We start from the raw sequence: 26,674 nt of genomic DNA on the forward strand, positions 1-26,674 counted from the left end.
ATACAGACACCACCTCTGTACCTGAAGACCTCTGACATAAATTTGTACCTTCATGTTCAATGTATTGCTATGCCAAAGGGTGGGGAAGTATTCAAGGAGTAATGAGAATATGAAAGACATGGGAGTCAGCTTGCATAGGCTCCAGCTGGACAAATCTGTGAAAATTCTAACACCAAAACAATAGCCAGTAATAAATTTTAAGACAGAATGAGAAATATTATTTGCAAACTATGCAACTGATTAATAACCAGAATCTTCAAAGAGATCAAGAAACTCCAAAACAAAAAAAAACAACCCAGTTAAGAGATGGGCCAAGGACCTAAACAGACATTTTTCAAAAGAGGAAATCCAAATGGCCAACACATGAAAAAATGATCAGCATCACTAGCTGTCAGGGAAATGCAAATCAAAACCACAATGAGGTTTTACCTCTCCCCCATTAGATGGCTTTCATACAAAATCAACAATCAACAAATGTGGGGGATCAGGGTACCCTAATCTGTTGGTGGAAATGCAAACTGGTAAAGCCACTATGGTAGACAATTTGGAGATACCTGAGAAATCCGAATATAGTCTGATCATACTACCCAGCCATCCCACTCCTCAGAATGTACCCAAGGGAAATGAAATTGGCAAATAACAGCTATCTGCACTTCCATGTTTATTGCAGCTCAATTCACAATAGCTAAGACACGGAATCAACCTAAAGGCCTGTCAACGAAGAATGGATAAAGAAATTATGGGATACATACTCTATGGAATACTACACAGTGGTCAACAAAAATGAAATCCAGTCATTTGCAAAAAATGGATGAATCTGGAAAACATCACGCTGTGTGGAACAAGCCAGTCCCAAAGGGACAATATCCTATGTTCTCCCTGATCTGTGACAACTAACTGAGCACCTAAAAGGAAACCTGTAGAAGTGAAATTGACACTGAGAAGCAATGACTTGATCAGCCCTTGTCTTGACTGTTGGGAAACAGCTTATTATATTTTTTTTACTGTTTTCTTTTTCTACTTAATACCATTGGTTGAACTCTTTACTTAACACAGAATTATTCATAAGTGTTTAAATCCAATTGAAAATAGATCCCAGTGAAAAATAAGAGTGGGAATAAGAATGGGAAGAGATGTAAAGTTCAGCACATGTTCCCATCGACTTACCCCTAAGGGTAAAGCTAAAAACTTGCCATGGGAAAAGTCATCATTTTAAGTGTGTAACTGATCATATATATAGAAATAAGTGCCAAAGGGATCACATAAATAAGACCAATTGTCTGGTAATAACAATAGATAGAAGTAAAAAGGAGAGAATGATCCCACATGGGAAACAGGCCACACAGCAGACTCACAGAATGACAAACGCCCTAAACAGCACTCTGACCTCAGAATCAGCCCTTCAGGCATTTGGATCTGGCTGAAAAGCCCATGAGAGCATTTCAGGCATGGAAAGCCAAGACACTGTGGCAAAAAATGATCTACATGAAGGATCTCTGTTGAGTGAAATCCCAGTGGAAAGAAGGGGCCGTCAGAGAAGGAGGTACTTTTCTCTGAAGGGAGGTGAGAACTTCCATTTTGCTTATTGTCCTGTCTAAATACTGACAGAATTTGAGGACTCAAAAGGATTACATAGCATTGGCAGCTCATGACAAGAGTCTCGGGTGATCACTGACATCATAAATAAATAAAAGTGTCAATTGTTAAATAAACAAAATGAGTCACTGTGCATTTACTCCCCAAGTAGGACCTTTGTCCTTAATGAGTTGGTACTATGAGAATTAACGGCAAAACTTGTCTTCAAACAGTACTTTATACTTTGTGTTTCTGTGTGGGTGCAAACTGTTGAAACATTTACTTAATACAGAGTTGGTCTTCTGCATATAAAGATAATTAAAAATGAATCTTAATCAAGAATGGGATGGAAGAGGGAGTAGGAGGTGGGACAGGAGTGGGGGTGGGAGGGCAGGTATGGGGAGACGAAATGCTATATTCCTAAAGCTTTACCTATGAAATTTGTATTTAATAAATAAAAGCTTTCTTGAAAAAAAAAAAAAAAAAAAAAAAAACAAAAGACTGTAGAAGAGAAATCCAGGAATCCATACAAGGGCACTTCAAAAAGGTCACAGAAAGTGGAATTAGTTTATTTTGAAACACAAAAATTATAAATTCACGCATGGCTTTTCCAGAGTATACATTTTTCATGGAATAGTTGAAGATCCTTGTACACACATAAATAAGAGAGAGCGTTCTGCCTTACAAGTGGAATATAACTGGTAAAATGTGTGGGAATTCCTAGAACTGGAAAAATCATTTTGCAGGCATTACAGTACAGCCTGCATCCAGCAAATATAAATGGATGCTAAATTAAGGAGGAAATTTGGATGAAGAATAAGATTTATGCATGGTCTTACAAGTGTCTCCCGAAGACTTATTGACTGCAAGGGAGAAATTTTTAAACTTTAATTTTTTTTTTTTTTTGACAGGCAGAGTGGACAGTGAGAGAAAGAGACAGAGGGAAAGGTCTTCCTTTTGCTGTTGGTTCACCCTCCAATGGCCACTGCAGCCGGCGCCCTGTGGCTGGTGCTTCGCACTGATCTGAAGCCAGGAGCCAGGTGCTTCTGGTCTCTCCTGCTGGTGCAGGGCCCAAGCACTTGGGCCATCCTCCACTGCACTCCCGGGCCACAGCAGAGAGCTGGCCTGGAAGAGGGGCAACCGGGACAGAATCCTGCACCCCGACCGGGACTAGAACCCGGTGTGCCGGCGCCGCAGGCGGAGGATTAGCCTTTTGAGCCATGGCGCCGGCCTAAACTATAATTTTTAACTCAACATCTGCACTGGGTGATAAAAATGAACATTGCCAATGAGGGCCAGAAGGTTGGTGGTTACCTCCAGGTGTGATACCCTGAAAAGAACATATCACTTTATAGTATTCCAGTCAGGACTGCATAACCTGAAACTACTTGTGAGAAAATAAACTCAAAATGAGAATTTTTTTATTTATATGGGGGGGTGCCATCTTTAAAAATGTCTATCATAAGAGACAAAGGATATAAAAATGTCCTATGTTAAAGGAGATAGAGCTATGATGACCAAATGTAATACCTAATTGAGACTGGGTCCTGTACTAATGTTACAGAAGAAATTAGTAGATCAACTGACAAAACTGAAATGCAGATGACAGAAGTATTCTATCGAGGTTCACTTTACTGTTTTTACTAAGTTTACTAAATTGACAACTGTGCTGCAGTTATTTACAGGAATATTCCTATTTTTAGGAATTAAGATAATGAAGCATTTAGGGGTAACAGGCATGCAACTAACTCTCAAAAAGGTCAAGAAAAAAATACTGTGTATGAGTGTGTATTTACAAACTTACATGAACAAACAAAGGGAACAAACTATAAAGCAAACAGAAAACTATTATCAACAGGTAAATCTGGGTAAAGGATATAGTTCTTTGTACTCTATTCTAGCAATCTCTGTTAAGTTTGAAATTATTCTTAAATAGAAAGTAAAAACAGGAGCAGGCATTTAATGCAGCAGTAATGATACCACTTAGGCCTCCTGCATCTCATATTACAGTGTGTGGGTTCATGTCTCAGCTCTGCTCCTAGTTCCAGATTCCTGAGAATGCCCTGGGATACAGCAGGTCAGGGCTCAAATACCTGGGTCCCTCTCACTCCCGTGAGAGACCCAGATTGAGCTCCTGGCTTTGGTCTAGCCCATCCCAGCTGTTGGGGGCATTTGAAAAATGAATCAGCAGGTCAAAGATGTCTCTCTGGTTTCTTACATTTTTTAAAAAGGAAAAACAAAGGGGAAAAACACTCAGCTAACCAAACAAAAGCCTATAATTCTATTTAAGGTCTGTGCCTTATTCACCAGTGTATTTCCAGAGCCCAAAGCAGTCTGCTCAAGTATCTGATCAACGATGAATCAATTTTACTATACTGAACAAATTTATCTAATACAAATAGATTTAAGGAAGCACTATTCTTCCTAGTCAAAGAAAAATACATAAATGAACATTTTAGATGAATATTGTCCCTCTACCTCTCCCATCCCCCCATATATTGGAGGAGCAAAGATTACCTATATGGGGCAATTTGTGGATGCTTAGGAAAAAAGAATAGCTTAAAGCTACTTCAGGTACATTTTTTCTAGTTTGTGTATTTCAAAAGATCCCAAATCTGAAATGCTAAGAGATTCTACAAGATTAACAATCTACGTTTAAATTTAAAATGCAAATTATTTCAAAGCTCTAAGTGTTGATTTAACTTTTTTTCTGAAGATTTCAATTACCTATCTTTTTTATCAAAGCAATTACCTACCACTTTTACAGTTACACAATCTATATAATTTGCACAGGCCAAAGGAATTCTAGCTAGATGAGTAACTTGGCCAAGTTACTCACTGAAGCTTAGAGGCAACACTGTTCAATAAAAATACGGTTCCAGACATATGTATACATATGTATAATTTTAAACATTCTGCTGATGTTTAAAAACAAACAAAAAAACCAAGGAGCCAGTATCCTGGCACAGAGGGTTAAGCTCCTACCTGGATTTCCTGCATTCCATATCAGAATATCTAAGAGTCCCAGCTATCCTGCTTCTGATTCAGTTTTCTGCTTCATATCTTGTGAGGCAGCAGGTGATGGTTCAAGTATCTGAGTCCCTGCCATCAATGCAGGAGACCTTGATAGAGTTCCTGGCTTCTAGTTTTAGCCTGACCTAGCCCCGGCTGTTGTTTGCATGGAGAAAGTGAACCACTTTTTTTTTTTTTTAAGATTTTATTTATTTACCTGAGAGGTAATTACAGACAGTGAGAGGGAGAGACAGAAAGGTCTTCCATCCATTGGATCACTCCCCAAACGGCTGAAACAGCCAGAGCTGAGCTAATCCAAAACCAGGAGCCAGGAGCCTTCTCTAGGCTCCCCACATGAGTGCAGGGGCACAAGCACTTGGGCCATCTTCCACTGCTGTCCCTGGCCATAAGCAGAGACCTGGATCAGAAGAGGAGCAGCAGAGGCCCAAGTGAACCACTTTCACGTTCACTTCCCCGGGCCCCATCATTCTGCCTTTCAAATAAATAACATTAAAAAAGAAAAAAGTAAAATTAATCCTAACATTTTACTTAACCCAATGTCAAAAATGTTTTAACAAACAACCAGTAAAAAAATCACTTCTTCTATTGTATACTAGGGTGACTATACTTAATGATAAGTTACTGAGGCCGTCGCTGCGGTGCAATGGGTTAATGCCATGGCCTGAAGCGCTGGCATTCCATATAGGTGCCAGTTCAAGATACGGCTGCTCCACTTCCAATCCAACTCTCTGCTATGGACTGGGAAAGCAGTAGAAGATGGCCCAAGTCTTTGGGTCCCTGCACCCACGTGGGAGACCCAGAAGAAGCTCCTGGCTCTGGCTCCGGAATGGCACAGCTCCAGCTGTTGCGGCCGATTGGAGAGTGCACCATCGGATGGAAGACCCCCGCCCCCACCGCCTCTCTTCTCTCTGTGTAACTCTTTAAAAAAGAAGATAATGTACTATATATTTCTCTTAAAAAATTTTGTATATTTTCACCATAAAGAAATGTTAAGTGCTTGAAAAGTAGATATGTTTACCTTGATTGGCTATTGTGTAGTATGTGTATCTGTGTATATATGTGTGTGTGTATATATATTTAGTTATATATATACATACACACATGTATAGAAACATCACAGGGCTGGAGCTCTGGCATAATGTGAAAAGCCACCACCTGCAGTGCCAGCATCCCATTTGGGTGCCAGTTTGAGTCCCAGCTGCTCCACTTCCGATCCAGCTCTCTGTTATGGCCTGGGAAAGCAGCAGATGACCCAAGTCCTTGGGCCCCTGCACCCACGTGGAGGACCCCGAAGAAGCTCCTGGCTTCATATCTGCCCAGCTCTGTTGCTTGCCAACTGGGGAGTGAACCAGCAGACGGAAGACCCCTCTCTCTCTCTCTCTGCCTCTCCTCTCTCTGTGTAACTCTGCCTTTCAAGTAAATAAATAAATCTTAAAAAAAAAAAGAAACATCACATAGTACCCCATGAATATAGCCAATTTTTAGTCCATTAAAAATTTAAATTAGGAGCCAGTGCTTAAAGTTAAGCCACTCGCTACAGTGCCAGCATCCTGTATGGGCATCAGTTTGATGCCTGGCTGCTCCACTTCAGATCCAGTTCCCTGCTACTGTGCCTGGGAAAGCAGCAGAGAATGGCCCGAGTACTTGGGCCCCTGCACCCACGTGGGTGACACAGATGAAGCTCCAAGTTCCTGGCTTCAGTCTAGCCCAGGCCTAGCCATTGTGGCCATCTGAGGAGTGAACCAGTGGATGGAAGACTTTTTCAATCTGTGATCATGACTATCCCTTTCTGTAACTCCACCTTTCAAATAAACAAATGAATTATTTAAAAATTTAAATTTAAAGTTAAGATATGTAGGTTCTTAAAAAAGTTTGTGAAAAATACACGTTCCAAAAAATATTATGCATAGATTTCAAAAATTTTTACAGCAAAGTACACTTAGCTTTTTTTAAAGAAACCTTTTATTTAATGAATACAAATTTCCTAAGTACAACTTTAGGAATACAGTGGTTCTTACCCCCATTCCCACCCTCCCACCCCAACTCCCATCCCACCTTCTCCTCCCTCTCCCATACAATTCTTCATCAAGATTTGTTTTTAATTAACTTTATATACATAAGACCAACTCTATACTAAGTAAAAAATTTCAACAACTTACACCCTCTCCCCATAAACAAAAGTATACCAGTACCAGGCTGTTTTGATAATAACTGCCTTGTAGTATGTTTTGAAATCTGGTATTGTGATGCCTCTGGCTTTGTTTTTGTTGTTGAGATCGCTTTAGCTCTTCAAGGTCTCCTGTTTCCAAATGAATTTCAGCATCATTTCTAGATCTGAGATGAATGTTTTTGGTATTTTGATTGGTATCACATTGAATCTATAAATTGCTTTCAAAAGAATGGACATTTTGATGATATTGATTCTTCCAATCCATGAACATGGAAGTTTTTTCATTTTTTATGTCTTCTTTTATTTCTTTCTTTAATGTTTTGTAATTCTCATTGTAGAGATCTTTGCCATCCTTGATTAAATTTATTCCAAGGGGTTTGATTTTTTTTTTAGCTATTGTGAATGAGATTATCTTAGAAGTTCTTTCTCAACCATGGCATTGTCTGTGTATACAAAGGATGTTGTTTTTTGTGTTGATTTTATATTCTGGTATTTTACCAAACTCTTCTATGAGTTCCAATAGCCTCTTGGTGGAGTCTTTGGGATCTCCTATATATAGAATCATGTCATCTGCAAATAGTGTTATTTCGACTTTCTCTTTCCCAAATTGAATCCTTTTGATTTCTTTTTCTTGTCTGATGGCTCTGACTAAAGCTTCCAGGACTATACTGAATAGCAATGGTGAGAGTGGGCATCCTTATCTAGTTCCAGGTCTCAGTGGAAGGCTTCCAAATTTTCCCCATTCAGTAGAATGCTGGCCAGGGGTATATCATAAACTGCCTTGATTGTGTTGGGGAATGTTCCTTCTAAACCTAATTTGCTTAGAGTTTTCATCATGAAAGGGTGTTGTATTTTGTCAAATGCTTTCTCTCCATCTATTGAGATAATCATATAGTTTTTGTTCTTCAGCTTGTTAATGTGATGTACCATATTGACTGATTCATGAATGCTGAACCATCCCTGTATACCAAGGATAGATCCCTCTTGGTTCAGCTGAATGATCTCTGATGTGTTTTTGGATTTGATTGGCCAGAATTTTGTTGAGGATTTTTGCATCTATGTTCATCAGGGAAATTGGTCTGTAGTTCTCTTTCTCTGTTGTATCTTTTCCGAGTTTAGGGATTACAGTGATGCTGGCTTCATAGAAGATTTTGGGAGGATTCCCTCCTTTTAATTGTTTTGAATACCTTGAGAAGATGTGGATTTAGTTCTTCATCTTTTGTAGTGATGTCTGTTTATGTGTTTTGAACATCCTTGAGCATCTTTTGTAGGGCTGGGAGTGTAGTTACAAATTCTTTCAATTACTATTTGTTGTGGAAGATCCGTATTTCTCCTTCATTCATAAATGAGAGCTTTGCAGGGTACAGTATTCTGGATTGAGAGTTGTTTTTTTTTTTTTTCTCCTAGGACTTGGAATACATCTCTCCATTCTGCAGTGAGTCTAATTGGATTTTTTCTGAATGTGATTTGGCATTTCTCAAGTGCATATTTTAAGATATTTTCATTATGTTTTACTGTGGAGAGTTTTACTACAATGTGTCGTGGTGAAGATCTTTTCTGGTTGTGTCTTTTGGGAATTCTGCGTACTTCCTGTACTTGGATGTCTCTTTCTCGAGAGTGAGGAATTATTTCATTAATAAGTTCTTCACACCTTCTGGAATTCCTAGGATCCATATGTTGGGTCATTTGATTGAATCTTGTAGATCTCCAACTGTGTTTTTTAATTTTCTAATTTCTTCTTTTATTTGGTCTGCCTGTAATATTTCCTGAAGTTTGTCTTCTAGTTCTGATATCCTTTCTTCTATCTCACCTATTCTGTTGTTAAGGCTTTCCACTGCACTTTTTATTTGATCTATGGAATTCTTCATTTATAGTATTTCATTCTGACTTCTCTTTAATATCTCAATTTCTTGGGAGTGCTTTTCACTTAATTGTGGATTTGCTTCTGATTGCTTCTAAGTAATCTGATGATTAATGCTCTGAATTCCGTTTCTGGCATATTCTCGATCTCTTCTTCTTCACCTTTTATTATTGAAGAGTTGTAGTGTTCCTTTGGGGGGCTCATATTGTCTTCCTTAGTTTTATTTAGGGTTTTTACTTTGTTTTTCTGCATTTTTGTATTATTTTGTTGGTTGCTTTTCTCTTTAATTTGTGTCATCGTGCTTGTGGTGAGATTTCCCTCTGCTATGAGCATCTATGTGTCTGTGAGATGCAAGTGGAAGCACGCAGCCCCACATCCTGGAGTCCAGCTCACTTCTCAATTGTGATGGGGTCAAGTACAAGCTCTGGTGCACTAAGCTCTGCCTACTGTGGCCCGGCTCACTTCACACTGGTGCATGAAACGAGCTCAAGTTTTCAATATTCAGGACTTCTGTTGTACAGCTTTCGTGGTGGGGAGGAAATTATTCTGAAATGTTGTGGATCGTCGTTCCCAGGTGGAGCTGTTGTGAGGTGGCCCCCACAATTAATGGGCATGTGCTTGTGAGGCAAATGTGGTATCCTCCTGTTTACATTCAAAAATGTAACAAACAATATGGCTTCTCCCAGCAGGCTACAGGTCCAGTTGAGGGGAGAGGGAAGAGGTAGATGGACAGGGGCATGCCCAACCTTTCCATTTATTACCCTTATGTTTTCTTTCTTCCACCACGGAACTTCTAAACGCAGTTCACCAAGGTCCCCCTCCCACTGCTATCTGCAGCTCCCTGCACTCCCGATTTCCTGTCTAACCTGGTCCACTGGGGGATGGCGCCAGCCTCCCTGTTCCACGCCCCTGCCTCTTCCTTTTCTTATTTGCTCCATCAGTGTGGACTTGCTCAGTCTCTGTTGGACTCCTGGGCTTCCCTGTGTGAATTTCCCACGGCTCCATCTCTGGCTTGTATCCTCTCTCCTTTTTAACTATCCATTTTGCTCTGCGTGACTCAGATCTTCCTGTTACTATACATCCATCTTGGGCTCCCCTGGGCTACTTAGCTTTCAATTCAATTTTTCCACAAGATTTCTGAATTACTCTCATATTTTACATGATCTTTTTCAAAGTCCTTGAAATTCAGTGTGGTTTTTACACTTACACACTTCTCACTTTAGATTGGCCTCATTTCCAGTGCTCAGTAGTTAGTGGCTAGTTTAATGGACAGTACAGCTCTTAGGCTTTAGAACCTTCTTTTAAATAACAGGCTAAGACCTATAACTCTTTAGATTCCTTAATTCAATGTCTCCTTTGAGAGTACACAATTATCTAAGCACAGGGCCTAGCACAGACTAGGTGTTCAATAGATAATTTGTTACGTGAAATGAAAAAAAAAGAATTAATTGATTTTAATGGTAAGAATGACTTTAACTAATCAAACCTGCTTATATTTAGAGAAATGCAAACAGCTTTCTTACCAGGAAGGGATTCCCTCAATAACTGAGGACTAACCATATTCAAACACTTCAGGGACACTTAAATTTTCAAAAGAACTTCTGAAGCACCCAAAGGCTTAATAATACATGCTTTCCTAGTGGCTCTAAAAACGGGTTTTATTCATTTCTCAACCTTAATTATGTCTTTAAAATACAAGGGCAATACAATTGTCTTTTTATGAGAAAGAAGAAAAGGTGACTAGAGTCAACGAGAATAGACAGGTTTCAGGTGACAAGAACACGGGTTACCTATATTTCTGAGCCCTTGAAAACTGCCAACTCTCTGCTAGCTCTGGCGGCCCATAGGACCCTCAAGCTACCAAGGTCACAGTTACTATTAATTTTATCAGTATTATTAGTGACTATGAACTGAACATCAATGCCCTCAAAAGTAGCTATGGTGATCTCCATTTCACAAATAAGAAAGCAAACTGAGTGAATGACTTATAGGGCAGAATCCTGACTCAAGCCCAAGCTGCCTTCTCCAAAGTCTGTTCTTTCACTCTTTGTCACTGGTACATATGTATCAGGGAACATTCTCAGAAATTCTCAATGACAAGCACCTTTCTTTCATTGGCTAGAGAAAAAAACAGCAAACCCGCATTGGTTTATCATCCAAATAAGGAGTTATGACATGTATGTGGGGAGATGGGCTCAGAAGGAAAAAAAATTCTTGTACAAGTAAGTTAGCTGTTTTGGACATACAAGAAGCAGAGTTAAGAGGAAGAAGTTGTCTTTATCTTTAATGGTTACAAATATTTTCTTTTTTTAAAAAAATAGATTTATTTGTTTATCTGAAAGGCAGAGGTAGAAAGAGACACAGAGATACAGAGAGATCTTGCATCCACTGGTTCACTCCCTATATGATCACAATGGTCAAGGACAGTCCAGGCCAAAGCCAAGAGCTTTATCTGGGTCTCCCAGGTGGGTGCAGGAGTCCCAGGTACTTTGGCCATCTTCCATTGCTTTCCCAGGGGCAGTAGCAGGAAGCTGGATTGGAAGTGGCGCAGCCAGGACTCAAACTCGCACCCATATAGGATGCCAGCATGGCAGATGGAGGCTTAATCTGCTATGTCACAACACCAACCCCAAATAGTCACCTTTGAAGAAATAAAGCATATGAAAATCAAAGCCTGGCCGGCGCCACAGCTCACTAGGCTAATCCTCCGCCTGCGGTGCCGGCACCCCGGGTTCTAGTCTCAGTTGGGGCACCAGTTCTGTCCCGGTTGCTCCTTGTCCAGTCCAGCTCTCTGCTGTGGCCCGGGAAGGCAGTGGAGGATGGCCCAAGTGCTTGGGCCCTGCACCTGCATGGGAGACCAGGAAGAAGCACCTGGCTCCTGGCTTCAGATCGGCACAGCACGCTGGCTGTAGCAGCCATTTGGGGGGTGAACCAACGGAAGGAAGACCTTTCTCTTTGTCTCTCTCACCATCTAACACTGCCTGTCAAAAAAAAAAATCAAAACCTGTAACTTACACACTCACCAAGATGTCTATCATGTGAAAAGATGATTAATGATAGACAGAATTTCTACAATAGGAATCTAAACTGATAAAAATATATTGTCAAGAAATAATGCATACAATCTTAATAGTGGCTAGCATTCTGCCCTATAGAGAGTATTAAACACTAACTGACATGGAGTATCATTTAGTATTTCACAGTAATATATAACAATCTCGAATAAACTTAGTAACTTGTTGATGATTATATAAAATAGTAAAGCAACCTCCTAGGAGCAGGCATTTAGCCTAATGCTTAAGATGCCATGTCACAACACAAAGTGCTTGGGTTTGACTCCTGGCTTCAGTTCCTGATTCCAGCTTTCTGCCACTGTAGACTCCAGGAGGGAATAGTGATAGTCAGATAATTAGGTTCCTACCATCCACATCGGAGAGCTGGTTTGTGTTCCCAGTCACTGCAGGCATTTGGGGAGTAAACCAACAGACAGGAGTTTATATATATATATATATATATATATATATATAATTTGATAAATAAAAATTAATTTCCCTTTTGCTCACTGGAAGGATAAGGCAACAATAAAACATATTTCAGTCAGTCACACTTAAAAACACTTAAGTTTCACAATAAATCACTATACTAAATTTTTAAAAATTTAATCTCATAGAAAAAAACTAAAATAAAACACTGCCTTATAGTCTTATCATATCATATTATAGATATGGCTATGATGTGTCTAAAAGTATACAATGTATTTCTGTCTACCTATATCAGGGGTGGGAAATGTTGGGCCCAAGGGCCATATATAAGGCTGGCAGAATCGTTTGGTCTGTCCCTGCCAAGGCAACCATGGGTGAGATTTGAAATTCAATAAATCTATACCAGGACAATTTTTAACTGGGTAATTATGTATGGCCCTGGAATGATGTTATAAGTATTCAAATGGCTTTTTGCAGTAAAACAGCTTCCCCACCTCTGATCTATATCAATGTATGCAAGAACTACTATTCAAAATACACACTGGTTTTAACATCATTATAATATGTTGTTGATTTTTAATGAAATGTCAAAAGTATTGAATGATGGTTTCACACTTTTAAACCAGACAGAGGACTCAAGCAGTATCTGAGCCATACAGGCTAGGCTGACATCAACAAACTACTGGGACACTCTCAAAACACTCTCACACTTGGTTGGCCACAGTTGTGATTATAGAGCTGGCAACCCAAATCAAGAAAGAAGTAATGCTAGACATATAAAGCCTACAATCATCACACAGCTCAGGAGATTCTGCAGGATTAAGTCTTTACTGCCAGTTAGCTTTGTGGGGACTCCTAATTTTGAAGGCAAGACAGAGACTGGAGGACCTAGATGTTAGGCTTAGCAACACTGAAGCTCCCATCAGTGGAGCACCTGCCTCCCTAATACAGGAGGGCTGGCACCAGCAAGTGCAGTGGGCTCTGTTCTGGAAAAGTAGTTGCCTAGATTTCTTCCGACATAATCCATCCTCCCAATCAGAAGGGAAGTTCCCCCAGAGCCTTGCTCTGATGCCACGATTTCCTACACTGTAGAAAATGATGTCAACATCTAGTGCTTTGTTTCTACCATCTCATGTGAACACAGCAAACAGGGTGGAGCCATTATGGCTCAAAGTATCTTACTTCTACCAGAGTTTTTGTTCACTTCCTAAAATATATCGGAGTTTGCAAACCAATGGTTTCTGGGCCAAATCCAGGCCACAGATCTGCCTGGTTTGGCCTCAGGGTCATTAAAAAAAGAAAAGATGAGCTACATTTTAAAATGGGAGAATTTACAGAAAAATTTAGGTATGTTCCTTCTCTGAGAAACCAAAAGATATAGGCAACAACTGGCTGAAACTGAACTACCATTCCACTTTTAGAAAGGCCACAAAGGCAGTTGCCTAGTTCCTATACTCCCTAGGGGATCCCATACACTGGTATCTGGCCTTGCTTCACTCATTTACATACATGCTGGGTTTGTACCACGTGAAATGTGTGCTCCACAGAGGTTTAAAGGTACTATGGTAAGTATTAATCTAGTGTAGTGTGACCAGTGATGCAGTAACTTCAGGAACAGTCATTTGTCATAAAAGACTATCCCAGTGGCTGACACTGTGGTATAGTGGGTAAAGCACCCATGTGTGGTGCCAGCATCCCATATGGGCACCATTTCTAGTCCCAGCTGCTCCACTTCTGATCCAGCTCTGTGCTACGGCCTGGGAAAGCAGTGTAAGATGGCCCAAGTCCTTGGGACCCTGCACTCACGTGGGAGACCCAGAAGAGGCTCCTGGCTTCGGATTGGCCCAGCTGCAGCCGTTGCAGCCACTTGGGGAATAAACCAGCAGACAGAAGACTTCTCTCTCTCTCTCTGCCTCCCTCTCTGTAACTCTCTGCCTTTCAAATAAATAAATTTTTTTAAAAAAGACTATTTCAGGCAAGAAAAGCATGTTTAGCATTCTGACCCCTCTCATCAAATCCCAGCAGCACCCCAAAAGGGCTGCTAGGGAGGCACTAATATCACAGGCTAACAAACACTGCTGGTATGTTAAGATTGGTGAGATATTTCCCAGGTTTGAAGAAAAGTTAGTTTTGTCTTAAGAGAACTTTCAGGATTAAAAACTGAAAGAATCACTCTCTTTTCTGATTGATCTGTTCCAGTATTAACGGTTAAACAAAAATAAGCATGTAACTATATATTGGTATAGAGCCTTGGAACATAATCAGTTGTCCTACTGGTTTGGAAGTTTTTATTTTAAGTCATATTTACTTAGCCATACCTATATATGTACTAAGTGCTCATTTAGTCTCCCAAATAATCCTACAAGAGAGGTAATATCACCCACATTTTAAAAATGAGGAAACTGGAAACTCAAAGACAGTAAATAATTTGCCACCAATCACCCAGCGAACAATTAGCAAAGCTAATAAACAAACTTGAAGTCTATGCCACTAAATCATCATTCTCCTGGACTACTAACTATCTGGTAAGAGTCTGATGATGTTATAACTCTTAAGACAGTTCAATGCAAACCTTGCTTTTTTCTGAAAATAAAACAAAACAAAAAACAAAAAGATTTATTGTATTCATTTATTTGAAAGGCAGAGTTAGAAAGAGAGAGACAGAAGAGAGCTCTTATCTGCTGGTTCACTTCCCAAATGGCCAGAATGGCTGGGGCTGGTCCAAGTCAGATCCAGTAGCTTACCCAGGTCTCCCAAGGGGATGATATGGGTGCAGGGGCCCAAAATGTAGAGCATCTTCTGCTGCCTTTCCCAGGCGCATTAGCAGCGAGCTGGATAAGAAGTGGAGCAGCTGGGACTTGAACTGGCACCCACATAGGATGCCAGCATTGAAGGAAGTAGCTTAACCTGCTGCGCCACAATGCTCGTCCCCAGAACTTGATTCTAAACTTGAAGAGCTTTTGTTCTAGATTGTGAGTCCTTCAAATTAAATAGCAACAAGAAGTAACTGGTATTAGACCATAATGAATGATCCTTTTGACAAACGTAAGTACTCCAATTTTAGGATTTTTCATGCATATATGTAAAGGTGCTACTAAATAACAAGGGAGAAATAGGAATGTGATAGCTATTATTTTCCCTAAATGAGCCTTCCAAATAATTTCTAAACAATCATCCTACAGGATCTTCATTACAGTGGACACCATTTTGAAACAGTCACATAATCACTGCATCTAATATTCTGTTATATTCTTAAGAATATGAGATCAAAGTAATATTTAAATAATCATTAAAATATTTTCAAGTTAAATATAGCCCCTCAAAACAAATCATGTTCAGATTTAAACTTAACATCCCCACCACCCCAATGAGTATCTGTAAGCTGTCCCCATAAATAGAAATATTTAGATATATACATACATAGGAATAGCACATACACAGAATTTCAGCTAAGAAGTGCTTGAAGCAGCAACATTCTAGTAGCAATTAGCACACCTAGCATTCACATCATGATCTCTAACAGCATTCTCTAATAAAAGGAACCCAGGCTCCATGGAGAAAGTAAGAAAGTACTAAAGCAAAACAGCCCGTCAATGGAGGCATGTAGAAATGACACAGAAGCCAATTGCAAGAGCTCCCCAACGGCCAAAGCTGGAAAAATTGGAACAACATAATCTAAGTAGTACTGGATGGATTATAGCCCAATATATAAAATAAATATTCATGACCTCATACTGATATAAATAAATATATAAATAAATGCAGGGGGAAAACAAATCTCCTATACAGAAGAATTCCATATAACTTATATAGACAATTCACCCTCAAGGAGACAGAGCTTAATTTCCCCCTTGTTAAATATGGACTGCATCTAGTGACTTCTTTCCAAAGAACGCAATACAGAAAGGTATGTTAAAAAGAGATTAACTTCACAGTGGAGAAACCTGATACCCTCTCAGCTAGGTGACCAAAGTCAACATCAACAACTCTAAGCAAAATTGACAGCATGTAGTCTAGACATGATCTGATGAAAAACTGAGAATGACACTTTATCTTTGTGGTCTTCCTCCCCAAAATCCATTACCCCAGCCTAAGGATGAAAAAAAAATCTGATAAATACCCAAGAAGGGATAGTCAACAAAATACCTGGTCAGTACTCCTCAAAATGTCAAGCTCAAAAACACGGCAAATCTGAGAAAATGTCACAGCCAAGAAGAGCCTAAGGAGACATAACAAACAAATGCAAAATGGTTTCCTGAATGGAATCCTGAAACAGAAAAAAAAAAAAATTAGATAAAAACTAAGGAAATCTGTTAACTGGAGTCCACACTTTATTTGAAGTTTCAATACTTGTTCATCAGTTTTAATAAATATATCATACTAATATAAGCTGTTAATAGGTAAAACTGGGTACAAGGTATATGGGGACTATATCAATGTTTCAATTTTTCTGTAAAACCAAAATTATTCTAAAAAATAATGGCTACTTAAAATTAGAAAACAAATACCTCGAGATGGTGTACAAGCTCTGGTACAGGAGTTCTAGTCACATCTCCAGCTCTGAAAGCACCTTCTTTTCAGTAGTCTAGAAATCTAAGAGAATGAAAAGGTGATTATCCTTTCGCTAATTTCCCAATTCTTGGAAAATGACAAAAACTAAGAGACTTCAGTGCCTTAACTTAAGACCAGACAGGATGCTAGACCACACTTTGAGGGCAGGTGGCTGTTTCTCAAGTATTTTCATTAGCTGAGTCTTCCTTTAAGTCAAAAATATGTTCTACAGTAATTAAATTCTACATCACTGAGAACAGCAGTTCAAAAGGACAAAAAAGATGGTCTGCTGTTTATTTTCTTAAGGCTTTTGTAGTGTATCTAATTGTAACTTGCCATCCTAGGCTCCTCATTCTATTTAAAGAAGAAAGGATTAAGCCCAGGTTTATGACACATGCATGTAATTTTTAATTGCTTACCTGAAACAGTACATAACTTCTTTTAAAATGCTGACTATTATATAACCCATTTCTATTGCATGAGGAGCAGTTTATATACAGAATTAAAACCTTATTCACTGATTCTGACAGATGAACACTCTTTCTCCCTATCACTTATGTGCATTCTCCATGAACCTATTAATTCAGTGATCATTTTAGGGCAAATATTGGTTTATATCAGAGTTATCCTGTACACAAGTTTCTAATTCATCTCTCGTGCAAACATTTTACCAGCACAGTAAAACTAAAATAACACATCTTGTATCTTGTTTATAGCATATATTTTATCATACTTTATTTTTATATTTCTCATTTTATCTGGAAAATTAGCCACAAAATGAACTTCAAGGGGCCAGCGTTGTGGCACAGCAGGTTAAGCTGCTGCCTGTGATACCAGCAACCCATATAAGTGCCACTTTGAGTTCTAGCTGCTCTACTTCCAATCCAGCTCCCTGCTAATGTGCCTCAGACAGTAGAGGAAGATGGTCCAAGTGCTTGGGGCCCTGTCACCGATGTAGGAGACCTGGATGGAGTTCTAGGTTCCTAGCTTTGGCCTGGCCCAGTCCCAGCCATTGTGGCCATTTGGGGAATGAACTAGTGGATGGAAGATCTATGTATAACTCTTTCAAATAAATAAAATCTTTAAAAAAAATGAACTTCAAATATGAGCAAACAGTACTATGCACCTAACCAAATGCTGTTTCTACATGTGTAACACCTCCTTCTACTATCTGAAACAACAATGCAAAATCCAACCCATATTTATATTATCTTTTTCCATAAACTTCAATCAGTACATATTTTTCCCCCTTTAAAAAAATTTTTTTTAAAGACTGACTTAATTGAAAGGCAGAGCTACAGAGAGAGAAAGGGAGAGACAGAGAAAGAGGTCTTCCTTCTGCTGGTTCACTCCCTAGATGGCCACAACAGCCAGTGCTGGACCAGGCTGAAGCCAGGAGCCAGGAGCTTCATCCAGGTCTCCCACATGGGTGACAGGAGCCCAAACACTTGGGCCATCTTTTGCTGCCTTTCCCAGGCCATCAGCAGAGAGCGGGATCAGAAGTGGAGTAGCAGGGACACAAACCATCACCCATATGGGATGCTAGCAACATAAGTGGTGGCTTTACCCACTACACCACAATACAGGCCCCACTTTCTCCTCTTCTTAAATGCCTATAAAATATTGTACTCACCACCATTTTCATCACTTGAAAAGTATTTATTACCTTTTTATTCCCCCTCTAAGTTTTGTAACTATAAATCTTGACAACAAAAGCCAAATAAGCTGCTTCAGCTGTAGTACTTTAGTATGCGTGGGAGACCTGGAAGATGCTCCTGGCTTAGATCGAAGCAACTCGGACCGTTGTGGTCAACTGGGGAGTGAACCAGCAGATGGAAGATCTCTCTCTCTCTCTCTCTCTGCCTCTTCTCTCTGTGTCTAACTCTGATTTTCAAATAAATAAATAAGTCGTTAAAAAATAAATAAATAATCTTTAAAAAAAGAATATGATGATACAGTCTTGGCAATACAGGAAAAACATTTGCTATCTTTCCTGCTTATTTTTTTCTTAATAGATGAAAGCTTTCTACTTGATTAATAAACAAAGTGGGGTTATCTGAGAAACCTTTGGATATGAAAACTGAAACTGTGTTATTTATTTGTTATGCATTTTTTGTGACTTACTTTCTCTCAAATGCAGCCTAGATGTGTTTGGGAGCTCCCTCACGCACATATAGGAAGACCCTGTCTTAGAATATATCTAAAAGATAAAAAAAAAAGAGTAATCAGTCTCATTAACTCAGAAATTCAAGATCACAAAGTATAGGAATGTCCTAGTGAAATCTGTTAATTTAATTATTTGATTATTTCTAAACTGGCAATATTCTTGAATCCATTGTTTACTCACTTCATAAAATTAGAGATACAGAATGTCCATACCCTTACAGTGAAATACACTGGTAGTTATAACAGAGTGAGGTTAAGTACCATTAATGAGATAGTTAGAAAAAGAAAGAGAAAGAGAAGGAAAGCTCACAGAAGAGATGACATTTAAGAAGAGGTTTTTCTAAAAAAAATCAAAACAATAGGATTACAAAGTTAGAAGGAACTCTGCATATCATCCCACATCCAACCCAGTGGTTCTCAACCAGGGTTGACTCTGCCTCACAAGGGACATCCCACAAGGGACATTTGACAATGTCTGGAGATATTTCTGGTTGTCATACTAGGAAGGAACAGTATCACCATCTGACGGGCAGAGGTCAAGGATGCCACAATACACCAGATAGCCCCTAATGGCAAGGAATTATCAGGCCCAGGATGGCAACAGTGCTGAGGTGAGAAGCTCTGAACCCAACCCTAATATCAGCCCTTGCTCTATACAACTGAAGGGTAGAGAGGTTTAAAAACTTGCTAAAAAGGTAGGATTATTAAACAGGCCTCACAGCATCTTGTCCAGTGTTTCATTTACAACATGCACATATCCACATGTTATTATACTACAAAACAGATGTTTAAGAGAGTAGAACATTTTCATAAACTATCGAAAAATCAAAGCTGATCTTACTATACACAGCCTTTCTATATAACAGATCTAATAATGCTTCAAAACAAAAATTATGGCTATGATATTTTTAAAATGCTACCTTATTTCTTCATAATATTAGATTTGCTATCTGTTCAACTTAGTTGTTGAACATGATTTTGAGAAAAAGAAACACTGCAGTAAAAACTACGAAGCTGGAGGAACTGCATAGCCAAGACTATCTGATCGCGCCTTCAGACTGTGTTCCAAAGCTTCACCACCTCCAACCAACTGCGGTGGCGGGGTGGGATCTGGGACCTGGACAGGATCAGCTCTTTTTATTCAAAAATCAATTGCTAAATTACTCTTTCATCCACTGCTAAGGTTTCAAAAGCAAATGAATCATCCAAAGAACTTGTACCTCCCAGTGAGAAACAGCTGGTAGTAGTTGCTTGGGGTCCTGATTTAGGGCCTAAATCTAAACATATAAACTCATGCAAACATCTTTTCTTTCTTTAACCTTGATCTTTAATGCACAAAGTGTACACAAATGAGGAAGGGTATAAATATTTAACATGTTCATAGCAATACAGTTTCATTTTCAAACACATATTCACTCCTCACTTCCAATTTTTCAATCGGTGAAACCTCAACTGTTTAACAAACAATTCACACTGAAAAGCTTGAAGAAAAGGCCAAAGATACCATCTTAAAAAATGATAGGCCAAAGAGGTAATAAGAGTCAAACTGTGAAAGATTAAAGAAGCATGAGCAAATGATAGTGTATGTGTGTGTGTATATATATATATATATATATATAATATAAATAAAAGGTCTTGAAAAGGCGAGCAGCCATTTCACTACGTGAAATCTCAGTGAATGAGGGTCACATTAACTGATACTGAGATAGTAAGAGAAAGTTTTCATTGCCTGAGCCACCCTGCTCTCCTCTCAGTCACCCTCAGTACCTAAGGCAGAGCTCCAAACAGCAGAGGGGCCGAACAAGCTTTCCTGTGATTCTGGCTTCAGATAGCAAGCAGAGCTTTAGTTACATCCCTGGCAAACCTGCACCTTCCCTTTTTAGGGCCACAGGTCTTTAAAATTTAAATGACTGCACAGTGAGTCTAATTTGCTCTCTGGTAAAGTAGGAGAATTTTTAAATTCCCACACCCCAAGTGAGCAGGACACCCTTCCTCATTTGCAAGCCAACCCGAAGTAAAGGAGGTATACACTCTTCTTTTTTCACCCCCCTGCTACCCTACCTACCCTCAGCAGAATTAGAACTGCTCACTCAGGACTGGGAGACCCTCCTCAAGCCCAACCCACCATTCAGGAATAACTTTAACTTTCTCAAGCAATAAAATTTCTTTAGCCTAAGCCTTAGCAAAATTGTTTTTTTTTTTTGAAGAGTTATTTATTTATTTGAAAGTCAGAGTCACAGAGAGAGAGGGAGAGACCAAAATAGAGAGCAAGACCTTCCATCCATTGGTTCACTCCCCCGCTGGCCCCAAGGGCCAGGGCTGGGCAAGGCCAAAGCCAGGAGCCAGGAGCTTCATCCAGGTTCCCCAGGCAGGTGGCAGGGGCCCAAGTACTTGCGCCATCTTCCGTTGTTTTTCCCAGGCTGTTAGCATTGAGCTGGACCAGAAGTGGAGCATCTGGAACTCAAACCAGCACCCACATGGAATGTTGGTGTCATAGTTGCTACACCATGATGCTGGCCAAGAAAACTTTTTAAAAAGAGTTAAAGAAACCAGGGGCCAGCGCTGTGGTGCAGTAGATTAAGCCTCTGCCTGTGGCGCTGGCATCTCATATGGGCACCGGTTTGAGTCCCAGCTGCTCCACTTCCAATCCAGCTCCTTGCTAATACCCTGGGAGGGCAGTGGAGGATGGCCAGAGTGCTTGGGCCCCTGCACCAGTGTGGGAGATCCGGAAGAAGCTTCTGGCTTTGGATCGGCCCAGCTGCGGCCATTATGCCCATCTGGGGAGTGAACCAATGGATGGAAGACCTTTCCCTCCCTCTCCCCTCTCCCTCTGCCTGTAACTCTACCTCTCAAATAAATAAATGTTTAAAAAAGAAGAAGAAATCAGTCTTTTGTTTTCCAGTTGAGGATTTAAACAACTTAACAACTGACTAGATATTTCAGGTTAACCACACAGCCCAAGTAAATGAGGAAAAAGTTCTTCCATATAGAAAAAAATCGGATAATAATGGCAGAAGTGACCAAATTAGGACAATCATAATTTGGTAAACTTTAACTGAATAGCTAATTCTAGTGCTAGTAATCAACAGAGGGTAAAAGCAGTTAATGAAAAGTTGGGCTTCACATAGAAATCCAGCTATCCATCTGAACTTCTTGAAGACTCACAGCAAAAGTGAAATGACCACACACTCTCCCTTCAGACATGATGGAATATGAAGCAGCAGCAAGTACTCTTGCCCATCCCTCCAAAAGAAGCATAAGCTGAACCTATTCTGGCATATAGATCTAAAACTGGCACAGATGAAATACACAGGATAAATATTAAAAACAACTTATGCAATACCCTACTAGAATGGGACACTCTGACCACTGAGGGGAGAGGGTGGGGGGAGAAGGTTGTTGCAGATTACAAGAGAAATATGAAATATTTAAGGAGCATAATCAAATATAGTAAGTAGATCCTCTTCAAACAAATCAACTATTTTAAAAAAGAATTTTTTTAGACAACTGGGGAAACACACTATGGACTAAGAAGTGTTGTTTATGCTATGAGGAATTATTATTTGCTGTGTTATATATGTCAGTAACATTGCAGTTATGTAAGAAAGTGTGTTGTTTTAGAAACATTAAATTATTTAGTGGTGAAATTACATACTGGACATGCTTTAAATTCTTGACCAAAAAACAAGGGAAAAGACAAGATGAAAAAAGTATGGTAAAATGTTGGTAACTGCATCATCAAAAGTTCACTCAATTTTATATTCGTGTGCATCTAGATGTGATTACAAATAGAATTAAAAACAAAAATAATCAGTGCCAGCACTGTGGCACAGTGGGTGAGGCCACCACCTACAGCACTGGCATCCCATGTGGGTGCTGGTTAAAGTCCCAGCTGCACCAGTTCTGATCCAGCTCCCTGCTGATGTGCCTGGGAAGGCAGCAAAGGATGGCCCAGGTGCATGGGCTTCAGCACCCAGGTGGGAGACCCAGAGGAAGCTCCTGGTCCTGGCTCAGGCCTAACCCAGCTCCAGCTGATGCAGCCATTTGGGGAATGAACCAGTGAATGTTAGATTCTCTCTCTCCCTTTCTCTCTCTCTGTAGCTCTTTCAAATAAATATATAAATCTTTAAAACAAAAATTTTAAAAAATGAAAATAACCAAGCAGAAGTCACTAGTCCTTTAAGGAGAAAAACTGTGATATATCCAAAGCAATATCTGAAAGGACGATTTTAATTATTTGGTACAGACTACACCAGACTGCACAGAAAAAAGTAGCTAGAGATTAAAACTATCAAGAAGATTCTTAAGACAGTTCAGAGATAAAATCCTTAAAAAAATCAAAACCATTATATTTAAATATTTATTAAAAACTGTAATAAGTAATAAAGCACAAAAAAGTAGAAGCCCATGCCTTGTCCTGATATCTCCTGTGGAGCTGGTAAAAAAGATCACACTCTGTATCCTAATAACAAAGAAGTTCAAAGAAGGGAAAAGAAGGCTAGGTAAAACAAGTTTGTTGAAGAAAAATAATCAAAGTAGACAACAAAAAAGATGCAGGATTGAAGACAAGAAAAGGGGAGAAATAAAAATATCCTAAATGAGGAAATTCAAAAGATTTTGCTTTATGTCACAATTCTATCCATGCTTTAAGGCATGACAGATTTGTGAATGGAATAGGGGAGAAACCTAATGAATGAAGTTCTAGAAAGAGAATTCTTAGGGATGAAAAAAACTGTTCTGAAGACTAAATGGAGTAATATTAAATTTGAAGAGGAGGCATTCTTGAATCGTAAAATATGCAGTAACTGAACACCACATGATTGAATATACTCCAAATAAACCTGGACATTTGACATTCACAGGCCTAACACAGATAGCCGTTCAACACTATCATTGTACGGGAGTAAGCAGGACATTAAAAATGAGATGTCAGAAGCATAGGAGCACAACTCCATTGTAGAAAAGGGGTCCAAGAAAGATAAATTTTTTTGCCCTCTTTGAAATTCAGGATACAGCAAATGAGATTTTGGCTAGATTCCATCAAGGGTGATTGGACAGGCAAGACAAGAGCCTTACAGAAAATATCCAGTAAGGGAGTTAAGTAGGGGAGTTAGGATTTCACCAAAAGCGTGATGAGAAAGCAAACACACTGGGGAAAAAGCAGCATCTTTTTTAGAACCAGGAAAATGGAGGTATGTCTAAAGAGAAGGAAAAGGACTATACATGTAGAGACGAGAAATGACTAGTGACAGAACAAGCTTTCCAACAGGGCAGAGAGCTAGCAAACTCCAGAGCAGTGGGACCATGTTCCGGGAACAGGGATGATGGGATATGAAAGAGTCATCTCCCAATTATCTTAAACTTCAGGACATAAGTTATGGAGCAGTTTATGGTTTACACAAAGAAGAAAGGAGAACATGATAAAACTGGGAAGTCCGTGGACTGTCCACAAGCAAGAGCTAACTGGCAGTCATGAAATAAAATGTTGTAATAGTAGTAGACAAAAAACACACACCATCCACCAGGTGTGGTACCACAGGCAAGTTACTTAACCTTTCTTAGTCCCTGTTTCCTAATGCTTCACTTAATGCCACACCTAACGACCACATACTTGCCTCACAAGGCTGCTGTAGGAATTAATTTACAAGGAAAGAAAAAGTCTGCAATGGGTAATGCACCATATTCACTCATTAGCCTGAGTGAGAGCTCTCAGATGGCAGGAAACCTAAGAATGTCAGCAGAAGTATTTTTTCTATTTCACAAGAGCAGCAGATAGGTGTACCAAAACAGAAGTCATGGTGGTTAAACAAACAACAAAAACAACAACAACAAAAACAAAAAAAATCTAGAAAATACTCTTTTCCACGGGGAGGGAAAATTTAGCTGATATTATACATCCCAATTTCAATAGCACTTAATAGGGATTTCATATTCTGAGAATCATTCCAGACACTGTTTTTGCTGAAACTTAAACACAATAAAGCAGTCTATTGCCAATGTCTAGAAATTGCCCAAGGTTGAAGAGACTTAAAATGTTTGAGTACTCACAAAATAATTTACTCATTTATACATGCGTACACACAGAGAACATGTAAAAATGTACATAATTATACAAGTGAGCACAAGTATATAAAACAAAGCTTACATAAGAGGATGAAGTTTTTGCCAGTTTTAAGAAAATTCTGCCCATAAAGAAACACAAGTGGCCTCCCTTTCTTGGTTATAGGACATTAGATGATTTGAATCAATTCTTACTAAAGCCAAGTAACACAGTGGGACAAAACCTAAGAAATAACTTTCTCAAATAATGTAAAAGGGTTAAACTATATTTGACAGCGTGAAAGGCCAGAGGAACAAAAGGGACAAATCCTCTTCTTCCACCTTGAGGGTGGGTCCCTGAGGGGCTGCACCTTAGAAATAAGGGTGAACCAGAAATTAATCTTTCTATATACTGAATGCAATGTGGCCTTGAGTCATCTGGTTGGCCAGGAAAATCTCAAAAGCTAAGATCTGATTAAGTAATCCTAGGTTCCCTCAAGCAGATGAACACACACACATTTCTGAAATACCTTATCCTTGATCGCAAATGAGTTCTCAATTTTTCAAAAATGTTGTCCATTATACAATTAAAGTCTACAAGGCACATGAGATGATAAGACGACCATAAGCCACTGAAACAAATAAAATCAAACACATGGGGAGTCCAAATATTGGAATTACCAGACATAGATTTTAAAAATCATAACTCCTGGCCGGCGCCGTAGCTCACTTGGCTAATCCTCTGCCTGCGGCGGCAGCACCCCAGGTTCTAGTCCTAGTTGGGGTGAGGGGTTCTAGTCCCAGTTGCTCCTCTTCCAGTCCAGCTCTCTGCTGTGGCCTGGGAAGGCAGTGGAGGATGGCCCAAGTGCTTGGGCCCTGCACCCGCATGGGAGACCAGGAGGAAGCACCCGGCTCCTGGCTTCGGATCAGCGCAGAGCCAGCCATAGCAGCCATTAGGGGAGTGAACCAACGGAATAAAGAACTTTCTCTCTGTCTCTCACTGTCTGTAACTCTCTCTCTGTCTCTCTCTCTCTAACTCTGCCTGGCCAAAAAAAATATCATAATTTCTGTGTTCAAGGAGATGAATGCCAAACTTAAAAATCTCAGCAACAAACTAGAAATCATAAAGAGTACAGCCAGGGGCCGGTGCTATGGTGTAACGGTTAAGGCCACCGCCTGCAGTGCCAGCATCCCATGTGGGCGCCGGTTTGAGACCCGGCTGCTCCACTTCCAATCCAGCTCTTTACTGTGGCCGGAGAAAGCAGTGGAAGATGGCCCAAGTTCTTGGGCCTCAGCACCCACTTGGGAGACCCGGAGAAGTTCCTGGCTCCTGGCTTTGGGTCGGCACAGCTCCGGCCATTGCAGCCAACTGGGGAGTGAACCAGTGGATGGAAGAATCTCTCTCTCTCTCTTTCTGCCTTTCCTTCTCTCTCTGTGTAACTCTTTCAAATAAATAAATAAATAAATCTTTTAAAAAAAGAGTACAGCCTTATAGCACTTAAAGACAGGGGTGTGTTTGAAGAAATGTGTTGTGTGAACATCAAAGTGTTCTTATACCAACTAAGACAGCTACAGTGTCACTAAATAACCTTACGGGAAGACCCATCCTGTGTGCAGTCGACTGTTGACCCGAAAGGTTACTGTGTGACATGACTGTATTTTTAAAAGAATAATTTTGTCATTGAAAAAAGTAAAAGGTACAATTAACTCAATGGAGGCCAGCCCAGTGGCACAGCAGGTTAAGCCACCATCTGCAGTGCTGGCACCTCATATGGGCACCAGTTCAAGTCCGGGCTG

At 39.8% G+C, this 26,674-nt stretch overlaps 1 protein-coding gene across 8 annotated transcripts in view; it reads right to left on the bottom strand.

Moving 5' to 3' along the window:
- The window catches only part of TAB3 (TGF-beta activated kinase 1 (MAP3K7) binding protein 3), a 79,432-nt gene that overhangs the window by 36,756 nt on the left and 16,002 nt on the right, over positions 1-26,674 (bottom strand). For 4 of the 8 annotated variants that reach the window (XR_011385692.1, XR_001795464.3, XM_017349841.3 and 1 more), the window contains exons 2-4: positions 18,797-18,872; positions 16,630-16,714; positions 16,268-16,388 (exon numbers count right to left, since the gene is read on the bottom strand). The exons of 1 other annotated variant lie outside the window; for it this stretch is intronic. The gene's annotated coding sequence lies outside the window, so the exon portion shown is untranslated. The remainder of the gene's footprint in view (positions 1-16,267; positions 16,389-16,629; positions 16,715-18,796; positions 18,873-26,674) is intronic. 3 more of the 8 variants (XM_017349837.3, XM_017349839.3, XM_017349838.3) reach the window with 3 other exon arrangements.

This window comes from Oryctolagus cuniculus, chromosome X (genome assembly GCF_964237555.1).
Source record: "Oryctolagus cuniculus chromosome X, mOryCun1.1, whole genome shotgun sequence".
In the NCBI taxonomy this organism is placed as follows: Eukaryota; Metazoa; Chordata; class Mammalia; order Lagomorpha; family Leporidae; genus Oryctolagus; species Oryctolagus cuniculus.